This window comes from Orcinus orca, chromosome 1, assembly GCF_937001465.1.
Source record: "Orcinus orca chromosome 1, mOrcOrc1.1, whole genome shotgun sequence".
NCBI classification, from domain to species: Eukaryota; Metazoa; Chordata; class Mammalia; order Artiodactyla; family Delphinidae; genus Orcinus; species Orcinus orca.
Genome location: NC_064559.1, coordinates 97,117,450 through 97,130,283, shown reverse-complemented (window position 1 = coordinate 97,130,283; position 12,834 = coordinate 97,117,450).

Below are 12,834 nucleotides of genomic sequence, written 5' to 3'. Positions count from 1 at the left end.
TAGTAACACTCATGTGAGCTTGATCACACAGCTGGAAAAACCTCTGGAGAACTTCACTGTGTGCCCTTGTGCTTGCCCTGACCTCTCTCCATGCCTCTAGACTCTTCTACAGATGCAGGCCAAGAATAATGAGATGATCATTTTTAAACCTAGTATCAGAGAGTACCATGTTATCATTGGGGGTGACAAGATTTCCTCCAAGGTCTATAAAGTGTTCCTTGCCCTGGTGCACATCTGTGCCAGTAGGGAATCCTCCTCTGGTGTTGCCGAACTCTGAGTCAACAGGTTGCTTTAAGTGATAAAGGGACTGAGATAGGATTACTCTGCAGGGGCTTACCCCATATTGTCCTGGGGCAGAAGCAGCATTCCTGTAGAGGTGGGCTGATCAGAGCCAGTCCTCTGTGAGAGGGATTGGGGATTTGTATCTGTCCATCTCCAGAAAAGACTTGTTTGTGTAGGAAGGTATCTACATTAGACCTGTATCTGCCCGTACAGGTGGGCCCTGAACTGTAGGATGCAGGATCATGTGCTCACAAGCTCCGGAAGTCAAGTTGAAGTTCTGCTTCAACAGGACAAAGATAGTGGGAAGAAAAATTACCCGCAGGAAAGACCACCTCTGAAGACAATTATACTTATGCCCTATGCTATTGCTGTTTTCTTTGAATTTCCCATCTACTGAGCCGCTTAATTTACAAGAAAAGTACAATGACTCCTAGCATTTGTTCAATATTTTTCACGGCCCAAAACACCTCCCATTTAAGGCTCATGTTTTTGAGTTGTGCTGTTATTCAGAAAATAAGGAACAACAAGGATATGATAAAAACAAAATTTGTTGTAAGGGAAAAAAAAAAGTAAAGCATTTAACACTTGATTAGTAGAAGTTTTTAGACTTCTCCCTCAACGGAGTTTATTCTCATTCTACTCACAACTGTTTATTTCTATGGAATTTAATTGAGGGCCCGCTAAACTGGATTTCTGGGTCACAGTTAATAGAACAGAAGGGTAGAACAGGTCTGGGGTTGCTCTACTCACTAAGAGCTGGGGCTCCTCCTTCCTTCTGGCACATCTGCAGACCTGATCTAATAAAATGCACATCTGGAAACTAGGAGAGCAGGGCTGTCTGGTGCCACATAACTCAAGGCAAATCTTCACCTCCAGTAGCCCCTGAAGCACTGTAAAATAATCAGTGGCATAAGTGTCCCAAAGTCATCAAGAAAATACTACATGCTGAATAATACTCATGTCACCTTTGCTTAAAACCCTCTAAGATTCCCAGGCATTTACGGTAGAAGTCAAATTTTGGCAGGGAATAGGGTTGCTGCAGGATTTGACTACCTGTCTGAAGGTCCACCATATAAAATGTTCAGCCTACTGACTGGCATGTAATAAATGATATTATAATTAACAATATTAGCATACTATTAGCATACTATATACATTGCTTATATTACTGTTGTTTTTATGTAAAATACGTGGCACACTGTCCTGCTCTTAGTTGGTGCTTAGGGAGAATGGGTTTCAACTCTCTCAATTCCTTTCGCAAACAGAAAAGAGCAAGAGATGCTAGATTTAGGAGGGAGTCCAGTTAAGCATGTCACAGGGGCACTGGCCATGGTTGCAGAGAATGGAGTCAATGAAGATCAGAAAGCAAGAATTTAGGAATAACCCAACAGTTTAATCAAACCCCATCCCCCAAAAAAGTTGAAACCAACCGGTGACAACTTAACAGGAACAGATGAAAGGCACATAGGCACAGCACAATGTAATGAACACAGAAGATTCCAGAAACAGATGATCACTCTAGAGAGTTGCCTCTCTATAAAGAATTCCTAAAAACTGAGGAAGAGCTGCCACAGTGGGTTTCTTACAAGTCAGGTCCCATGAGCCTCCCCACCAAGTAGGAGGGAAACGGTAAGTGAACCAGGTAGGCAGGTGTTTTATTGATATGGGGAATGTTTAGCTTCCCTTTGCTATCTCCTGACTTAACCATATATTTTCTGTTTATGATGTATCTCCTCATGACTTTATATTTTGAATATAGTATTCAAATAAAAACCAGACACGACCCTGCCTATTCTATTTAATGAAATGTAATGAGGATAACTTTCTGCAAACATTAAATTAATGCAAATCCTGAAGGAATCAGGGAGGAAGGAAAGATAAATGTTTCATTTTTGTTTACAAAAGTATCATCTCCTAATTGTTAAAAGTATAGATAATCTAAGAGAAAGGGGTTCCTTATATCCAGAAATATAGAACATTAAAAATCTAGCAATGTCCCAAACCAAAATCGCAATCATTCTTTATCAATACATTCAGTTCCATGTAATTAATTCTTGTTCTGTTTGATCTTGGGTGAACAGTTTAATGAACCTGGCAGTTTCTCTGTTAGAGTTCTAGAAATCCTGACTCAGTCCAGTGGTATTACAGAAGCAAAGCCATCAGAATCCTGTAGCCCAGAGCTCCTGTCATAGTCTTTTCCAAGGGACTCTGAGAAGACAAAGCACTCTGGCCTGTAGATAATTGCAAATGCTTCCCTGGAAGAACCAGAGCAAAACAGAAACTATCTGTGGGTGATGCAAGACTTAAAACGGCATGGGTAAGATATGATAAGAGTTAATTTAATAGGAATGTTTGGTTGTTTCTATGACACTCAACATTTTAAAATAATTATTAGAATTATGACTGATAACATTACATTGGACATTTCATGGACAGAGAGTACTGACCAATTTCTAGGAAATTAATACAATTTCTGAAATACTTACATTTATATTAACCCATACAAATATAACCTAAGTTAACATCTCTTATTTGACAATGCCTTTCCATATAATCCAACCTATCAAATAAACTAAATTAGTTTAACATCTCTCTTTTTACAAGGTGAGAGAAAAAATCCTCTGAGACTTTCCAGGGGCCCTCTAGGAAATCTCAAAGTCAGTTTGGAGTCAAGACGATTTCATTTAGGATTTGATTTGGGGAAGGCAAAATTGTCAAAAGTGTAAAACAAACAAACAAACAAAAAAACCTTAGCTCTTTTAAAAGTGATAAGACTTGGTTCTCTTAAATAATCAAGAATAAGGTTAACATAAGGCACAGGAAATTATGCTGATAAGACAGAGAATCTTTGTTTCCTAGGTGGATGACTTAAAAAGTAAAGAAAAATCTTTTAGGATCTATTAAGAACAGACCAACAAACCAAGAAAACTCTGTTATATTAATAGAAAGAAAAACAGATTCTAGTTTTGCATCCTTATATTTTTGAGCTCATTTTTTTTAAAACCTTATGAATAAATCCATTCAATCTCAGCCAGCTTAACCACACATGAAATTACTTTTCCTCTAAACCTCCTACAACTTTCTATATCCATTCAGGTTTTTTTCCTTTATTCTCTCCTTTCTCACTCTGGGACAACCAGTCACTTCACTTCAGGACAAAATTATTCTATTTTTCCCTTAATGAAAACACATACCTTGCAAAAGTTTCCTTATGAAAAACACATCCTACTTTTTTGTATACTTTGCCTAAAAAGTTGTTCCCCTTATAATTTGTGGTAGTTTTATTTTCATACACTGATTATACTATTTTAACCATTAGTAACCCTTCTTTTACAGAAAAAAGTCTAGGAAGTAGACAGCTGTGAACTGCCTGTCACACATCAGCATTCTGTGATAGACTCGCAATTTTTTTTAATATACCATCTCACAGTTTTATAGGTCCATGCTTCCTCATATTTTTCAATATGGTAAAAAGAACGTGTTGACAGACTCAAATATATTTAGCTTCTCTATACCAAACAAAATTTAAAAGCCAAAAGCATATAAACTTAAATGCAAGTTCAGTAATGGATATTTCAGCAGTTTACGTTACTTAGAAATGATTGAGATGTTTAATGAATATCTGTTATTTAACTTAACATAACTCTAAGGTTGTAATTTACCAAAAAAGATTCTGGAAACGATTTTTAGGCAGACATATTAAACGATTACACAAAGCTGGCCATCATCTCCAGTTATTTCCCTGTTAACTCTTTTTACAGCACACGCGTGTTAGGCAAGTGTCAGGAAAAAACAAACAAACAACAACACAAAAAAAAAACTGAAAAAAGTAAGTTAAATGCCTGGGAGTTTTTTGTTTGTTTTACTGCTGTGCTTGATTTACATAAAGCAATGGCTATCAAGCAATTCATTTGTATTCCATCTTTACTTGTACATTTGTTTTTAGATTGAATTTACAATTTTTATAACCTTAAACATCTAGTAGATATCATATTACCCTGTTTGACCAGTAAACCCAAGTAGAATAAAAATGTATGCTCATACTATAGTCAGTGCTGATCATCAGAAGGCATAGATGTTTCTATTCAGTCAACAGCATTAAAATAGTCTTCAAAGATTTGCTCAAATCACAAAAACTTGAAAAGCATTTGGGTTAGTTCCTATATTTCTGGAAGTGTTGGTAATATTTAATTTACATAAACACTCATTTATCTCTAAGCTGATTTAAACAGAGCTCCTCTACAGGACTTTATAAATTTGGTAATACCACCCAGAGGTAGGAAAATATCACAGATGCATAACATACTTATACACATACATAAACATACAGGTGCAAAAAGATCTTATACCTTTTTCCCGTCTAAAATTTGAGCCATGAGCCAGGTACACACAGTAATACAAAAGCTCACTGGGGCTTCCCTGGTGGTGCAGTGGTTGAGAGTTTGCCTGCCGATGCAGGGGACACGGGTTCGTGCCCCGGTCCGGGAAGATCCCACATGCCGCAGAGCGGCTGGGCCCGTGAGCCATGGCCGCTGAGCCTGCGCATCCGGAGCCTGTGCTCCGCAACGGGAGAGGCCACAACAGTGAGAGGCCCGCATACCGCAAAAAAAAAAAAAGAAAAACTCACTGGTGTATTGACACTCTCTATTTATCTAAATTGTGTTTCTGACAGATAGAAAAAGTCAAGGTTAACCACTCAATACGAGGGTTAAATCCTTTTACCAGTATTCGTGGAGATTTTTAAGATCTTTTGCCCTGTCGTATGGACAGAGGACTACATTTTAGGTAAGAGACTGAGGCGACATGAAGCAGCTGTCTAGATGTCTCCAAAATCTGAGTGGATAAAATAGCCAGTCTGTTTCCAATTGGCCTTCTTCATTTTTCTTTTCAACCTCATGCGATTGATTTTGGGCATCCCCAATTCCCTTGAGAGCCCTAGTGGGGGCAGGGAGCATCAAGTTCAAGTGCCTGAGGGGCTGAAGTGAGAAGTAAGAGGGCCCCGACAGGGTGAACAGAGGATGGGGGATGGAAGGGCTTGAAGGGGGGCACAAAGGATTCAAAGGAGCTGAAGGAAATATTGAAGGTGATGAAGAAGGAAGGGTGAGGGGAAACAATGGGAAGGGAGAGGTCTCAGGGGAACGAGTTTGGGGAGATTTTCAATTTCCCAAAGAGGCCCTGAAGTTCCATATCAACCTTAGTAAAATCATGCCAACAAGAAAGGAAGCAGAAGTTAGCAGAACATATAGTCATATGGGGTTCAAGAAGGGGGTTTCAGTTGACTGAGAAGCTCCCATGGGAGAAGCAGAATCAAACAGAGAAAACAGAGGTTTCAAAAGATCCAGGAAAAAAAAAATTTCCAACCTAGGAGTCAAGGAGTGGATCCCCACTTGACCATTACACAGCCATAAAAAGAAATGAAATTGAGTTATTTGTAGTGAGGTGGATGGACCTAGAGTCTGTCATACAGAGTGAAGTAAGTCAGAAAGTCAGAAAGAGAAAAACAAATACCGTATGCTAACACATATATATGGAATCTAAGAAAAAAAAAGGTCATGAAGAACCTAGGGGTAAGACAGGAATAAAGATACAGACCTACTAGAGAATGGACTTGAGGATATGGGGAGGGGGAAGGGTAAGCTGTGACAAAGTGAGAGAGTGGCAGGGACATATATACACTACCAAATATAAAATAGATAGCTAGTGGGAAGCAGCCGCATAGCACAGGGAGATCAGCTCATGCTTTGTGACCACCTAGAGTGGGGGGATAGGGAGGGTGGGAGGGAGGGAGATGCAAGAGGAAAGAGATATGAGATCATATGTATATGTATAACTGATTCACTTTGTTATAAAGCAGAAACTAACACATCATTGTAAAACAATTATACTGCAATAAAGATGTTAAAAAAAAAAAAAAAGAGCCAGGAAGAAATTTTCTAGCCCAGGAAATCAGAAAGTGAATTTCCATTTGAAACAAAGAACCAAGGCCAGGAGTCAGGGATTGAACAAATCTCTACTCAAACAAAGAGCCAGGAAGAAAGACTTACAGCCCAGTAGGTACTCTGCAAAGAAAGAAGCCTGGGCCTCTAACCCAGCTTCTAGAGTATACTGAGAATCCTAAGAACCAAAATCTGTCAATGGACTGTCTTCTGGGGCACTGGTTCAAGAGCTGGATTCTGAACAATCAGACAGGAATGAAGACAGAGTCTTCAAAGGTGCTGGGTATAAGGGCCTAGGTGCGAAGTCCAGGGGTCCAATGATGCATCTGACCTGATCCAAGTCATGGCACCACTACTGCCAAAGAAAAGCCAGAGCCAGACAGTAGGTAAAGTAATAAAAGTAGGTCTTACTCAGAAATATTGCACTGGGGGGAAGAGACCTCAGCATAGAACTGGGCTCAGTTCCAAATGCAGCATGGACAAGTGGGCATTTATAACCAAGGAGCAGGGTGGGGGTCAGGATGTTCCAAAGAGGAAGCATTGGGGTAAAGGAGATTCTGGTTCAACTAACTTGACAAAATTCTTGCTGACGGCAGACCAGGGTGAACAGATATCAAGGGTGGGGGATGATGAACTGGATTAGATATCAAGGGTGATCAGATATAAAGTGTGGGGGATTGTTTCTCAATTGACTTGGCAGGATTCTTGCTGAAACTGGGTGATGTGGGCCTTACAAGGACAGACACAGAAGCCCAACATCAAAGCCTAGTTAAGAAGAGGGCTTCGAGAAGCCTGACTGAAGAAGTCTGGTCAAGGAGAGAGCCTTTGTCACCTCAGACCCTGAGAGAAGTCCAGGAGGCAGTTGGGCTAAAAGTCAATACCCCTTCCGCTGGATTCATGTGGGAGGAAGAATGACATCAAGAGGAACCAAGGACCCCTCACTAAAATTCCCTTTTATACACCTGGTCACTGTCTCTGGAAAATGCAGGGAAGAGGATGAAAACAGGAGACAGTGTCCAATTATTCCAGAAGGTTATCAGCCAAAGGCAATGACTTATATTATCAGGTCAGACTAAGTTTTAAACTAAATAGAACATTTTCCCCCTGTTACCTGCTGAGTCCTGGCTCATGTAGAAGACCAGAGAGTTACAGTGTGAGTAAATTACTCCACCCCACTACACAGATATGCCTACTGGGAACTTATGGAAATGTGTGTTAACAAGGATTTTTATAATGGTAAAGGCTGTGTCTGTCTTATAGACCTCTCTTCTGTGAAACATGGAGAAGTTCTCAGAGCTAACCATACAACTTTGATATCCCATACCATCTTATTCATTCATTCATTCACCTAATTAACCACTATTTGTTTCACAACTACCCTGAGCCAGGTGCGATGCTAGGCACTGGAGATATGAAGCTGAGAAAAATGACACTGGTCCAAGGAGTTTTGTTACTGGAACAAAATCCTCCAAGTCAGTAATTAACCAATGTACTAAACAATGGCTTCTGAATTTTGACCTTTCTCCAATCTCCAAGTAACGCTATACCTCTTCTTTTTCACAATCTCTCTGAAGAAGAGAGAAACCCCTTTCAGAAATGTTAATTCCCATTGGGAACGTCTATAAGTCACAATAATAATAGCTTTTCTTAACAAACCTAATGGTGTTAATTGAAGTGAAACTTCTGGACATCTTTCCTGGGTACTTTCTGTAACTGTCAGATACACTGGCAGTGATGGCAAAGGAAGAAAAAAAAAAATCTCAGCAAGGAAAAACACTTGTGGCATGAAAAATCCACCAGAAAGAAAGAAGGATATGGACAGCACAGAGGCCTAGAATCATAACTGGAGAAAGACATCAGAGTCAGAGATCATGATAATTTCTGACCCTTCTGGTTGTCCTAGGGTCAGTCAAGACCTAGGAAACAATGGATATACTTAATGCCCTACGATAAATGCCCAGTGGGCAGAGCCATAATCATTAACATCAAAGTCCTTTTTTTTGGCCCTCTGCTGCATTCGTAAAGGGATCTTCTTACTATATAGGAGTCAACCTGGCTCCAGAATAAGCTGCTTTTCCAAGATAAAAGCACGTATGATAATACCCTACCCCACTCCTCTCTTTCCACAGTTTACTTAGGTAAATTCAGTGTAAATCCCTGAACTTAGAGTTAGTAGTAGACTGCTTGTGCCTATAGTAAAATTTAGCTTCAGGTTGAATTGGGATGAAAGTAACAGAAAGATGTGGCCTGGAAGTGCTAATCGTCAGTTCCTTTTGGAGCGGGAGACAACCTTTTTGATGGCCCGAAGACACACCAGTGCTGACATGGAAAGAGAAACCAGACCTGGATCACTTTTAACCACTGACTTGAGAAAGGTAATAGTTTATTGGGTTATAAATTGACTTCATTTGGGCTTCAGAGTTTTCTAATACCCTCCCAGGCTATGCATACCAGGTTACACCACATGAAATTATTACTATTTGTAGTTAAAACAATCAAATATCAGCAATTTCATGTGGTTCAACCTAATAAATGCCCAGAGAAACAATGTCACAGTTGGGGCAGTACCGTATTTACATCTGGAAAAATACAACGATAGAAGTCAACGTTGACTGATATACTGCAGCTGATATATTACATAAGGCCTGTGAGCTACAAAAGGCCCATTCAGCTATAGCCGCACTAGATAAATGCCCTCTGATGAAAACAGAATATGCTGCAGAAATGTCTTCCTTCATTGTGGCCTCTTGGGTACCATCTCTCCCATCCCACAAGCATGGACAGACAGAAGAAAGCATTCAGAGAGAGAAGAGAGAAGAGGGAGGGAGAGGGAAAAGGAGGAACAAGGGGGAGGTAGGGGAAAGGTGTTATGTAAGTTTAGAGTGCTTTCAGCTGCCAATACCTAAATTCTTTCTGGATTGACAATGGCTTAAACTAATGAAGGTATTTTTTCCTGTCTCACATACTAAGAGGTTCAAAATAGGAGACCAAGGGTGGTGCATTTTCTTCTTATTTTTATTGGAGTAGAGTTGCTTTACAATGTTGTGTTAGTTTCTACTGTACAGCAAAGTGAATCAGCTATACGTATACACATATCCCCTCTTTTTTGGATTTCCTCCCCATTTAGGTCACCACAGAGCACTGAGTAGAGTTCCCTGTGCTATACAGTAGGTTCTCATCCAGGGTGGTACATTCTTAATGTTTCCTTCTAAAACAAGTTGACTCTAACTGCAGAGGTCACAAAATGGCTTCTGCAGGTCTAGCCTTCATGTTCATGCTCAAGGCAGGAAGAAGGGAAGACAGCACCAGAAATATCTATCCTATTTTTCAGAAAAGCAAGTTTCCCTAGAAGCCCTTGATCCCACCCATGCCATGCAGAAATCCATTACATCTCATTGTCCAAAACTGTGTTACATGGACACCTACATGAAAAAAGATGCTGGAATAGTGGGTATTTGGTGGCAAGCAAGGTTATGGCATCATTGAGTTTTCCTGAAGCAGCACTCCAGTATGACCAGCTTCATGGGTTTCAAGAGACAGCTGTGGCAGCCACGGCAGGAAGAAAACTGTGTGTTCCAGAGTCTGGCCATTAGCTATGCGGCTACTAAGAGGCTTTGCCCCAGCAGCATCAATGGCTTCCTGAACCTGGATCACTTAGAGTGGCCTCCTGATCCCTTTCCTTCCTGACTCTTGCAGAGACAGAAGCACCCCTGGCAGGCTCGTTCAACAGTCTTGTTCTGGGAGTTTCTAGAGGCCCAGCCTAGAGCCTGCTCTCCTGTTCACAGTTTTGTAAACATTTAATGACCTCTTTTAAATCTCTCTATTTATGGTTTCTGCTTCCTGCACCAGGGCCCTAACTGATGCACCAGCCTATTGTCCCTGCCACAGGTAGTGAGGTGGAGAGGCAGCTTTGGGGGGCCTCAGCTTCTGCCCAGGACTGTAAAGGAGAAACTAACAAGAATTAATTTCCTTAGCTACCTGAACTTCCCCAAGAGAACACGTATTTACTCTCCAGGCCAAGCCTTAATTGCAAAGATCTGAATCTTTATTAGTGTTCATGGTTCTGACATTATTTCTTTCCTGAACAAAGGACACTTCTTTTGTATCCTCAGGTTTTGGATTTCCTCTCTCGTTAGTTTTCTTTCTCTTATATAAAATGACTTCAGGACTAATACTCTGATGCATGGCTACATCACAGGGTATTCAGCCTCTGGAATTTGTAATCATTTTTGGAAGCTGTTTCGCTATAAAAAACAATTTATTTAGAATGTGTTCATGGATTTCTCCTTTCATGGAGTTACATTTAAAGAATAGAGACTGTGGGGAGAGAGAGATGTACAAAGAGTCTTTGCTGTAATTGTGTGTTTACTCGAGTCAGTTGTGGCTGGTCCTGACCTGAACCTCAAAGCCATCAGAATATAAGCTCTCCAAGGTGAGGGAACATGTAGACTTACCACTGTGTGCTTAGCACCTAGAAGAGGGTCTGAGACATACTGGGGGCTTAATAAGTGTTGAGTGAATGAATGTATATGGACACCTCAGAAACCACTCCCCACCCCGCCTCCAACACCAGTCACCAGGATAAAGTCATTGGAAATGATACCATCCTCACCTATGTGTGCATGCTGGCCTTCATCTTCTTACTCGATGTACATGGTTTGCTCTGGATAAGATGATCAGAGTATGAAGAAAGCAAAGACTGTGGCTAACCCTGGGACCCAGAGGGGCTCCTTCTGGCTCTTGGATCCATCGCTTTCCAAGATCAGTCTCTAACCTCAGTGAAGAAAGCCCTAAATCTCACTGCTAAAACTTCACTAGATTGCTCTCTTACCCCTAAACAGAGGCAGACCGAGGTATGGATTACTTAGGCAATTTCCCAGATTGCCCACTCTAAATGGTACTTAAATAGCACTAAGATGTGAAGAGATAGACAGAATTATACTATTTAAGAAATTAGATTTGAAGAAATATTTTTGAAGTCAGTTGAAGGATATGAGTGAGTGTGTGTGTGTGTGTGAGAGAGAGAGAGAGAGAGAGAGGAGGATAAGAGTGCCAAAGAATATGCTTATGTAATAGATACTCTCTAAATAGCTGTGTTAGTAGTTTAAAACACAAGCATTTATTACCTTACAGAGCTTATGAGGGTCAGGAATCCAGGAGCAGCTTAGCTAGTGGTTCTGGTGCAGGGTTTCTCCTAAGGTTGCAAACACGATGACACCCAGGACTGCAGCCATCAGAAGGCCTGGTTGGCACTGGTGAATCCACTTCCAAGATGGCTCACTTACACAACTGTTAGTCGATGCCTAAGTTCCTTGCTGGATCCTGGTAGAAAGCTTCATTTCCTCACCAGTTCCTGGGTGCCCTCATGACATGAGTGATAAAGAGCAGGTGAAAGAGCAAGCAGGAAATGGCAGTGCTTATGACCCAGTCTCTGAAGTCACACCCTGACACACCCACTTTTCTCTACTCATTAGAAGTGGGTCACTAATTCTAGTCCAGACTCAAGGGAAAGGGATTAAGCTCGCCTTAACAAAGGGGGGCATATCAAAGAATTTATGGACGCTGTAAAACAGCAACTCTCTCCTAAGAAAGGTGGAAATGGTTAAGTATAGGGTGTTTGCTAAATTCAGCATGCAATTTTAGGGCTGTCAGGGGGAATACACAGAAGATTGGAAGAAGTTTGCCTTTCTCGTTCCTCCCCAAGAGTGCCTGAATTTTCCTCTAAATTAATGATTGACAACTATTTAAATAATGCTCCCCAGCTTGTGAAAGAAAGCATACAAAGATTAAAAGGTAAGGCAATTGGACAGCTCAAGCCCCCTTTGGCCTTCCTGGCTCACATAAGGGGAGAAAAAGAAAAGACTAAAATTTTCAGAGCTGGAGGAATCAGACTCCCTGACTTCAGACTATACTACAAAGTTACAGTAATCAAGACAATATGGTACTGGCACAAAAACAGAAATATAGATCAATGGAACAAGGTAGAAAGCCCAGAGATAAACCCATGCACCTATGGTCAACTAATCTATGACAAAGGAGGCAAGGATATACAATGGAGAAAAGACAGTCTCTTCAATAAGTGGTTGCTGGGAAAACAGGACAACTACATGTAAAAGAATGAAATTAGAACACTCCCTAACACCATACACAAAAATAAACTCAAAATGGATTAGAGGCCTAAATGTAAGACAGGACACTATAAAACTCTTAGAGGAAAACATAGGAAGAACACCCTTTGACATAAATCACAGCAAGACCTTTTTTGATCCACCTCCTAGAGTAATGGAAGTAAAAACAAAAATAAACAAATGGGACCTAATCAAACTTAAAAGCTTTTGCACAGCAAAGGAAACCATAAACAAGACGAAAAGACAACCCTCAAAATGGGAGAAAATATTCACAAACAAATCAACAGACAAAGGATTAATCTCCAAAATATATAAACAGCTCGTGCGGCTCAATATTAAAAAAACAAACAACCCAATCCAAAAATGGTCAGAAGACCTAAATAGACATTTCTCCAAAGAAGACATACAGATGGCCAAGAAGCACATGAAAAGCTGCTCAACATCACTAATTATTAGAGAAATGCAAATAAAAACTACAATGGGGTATC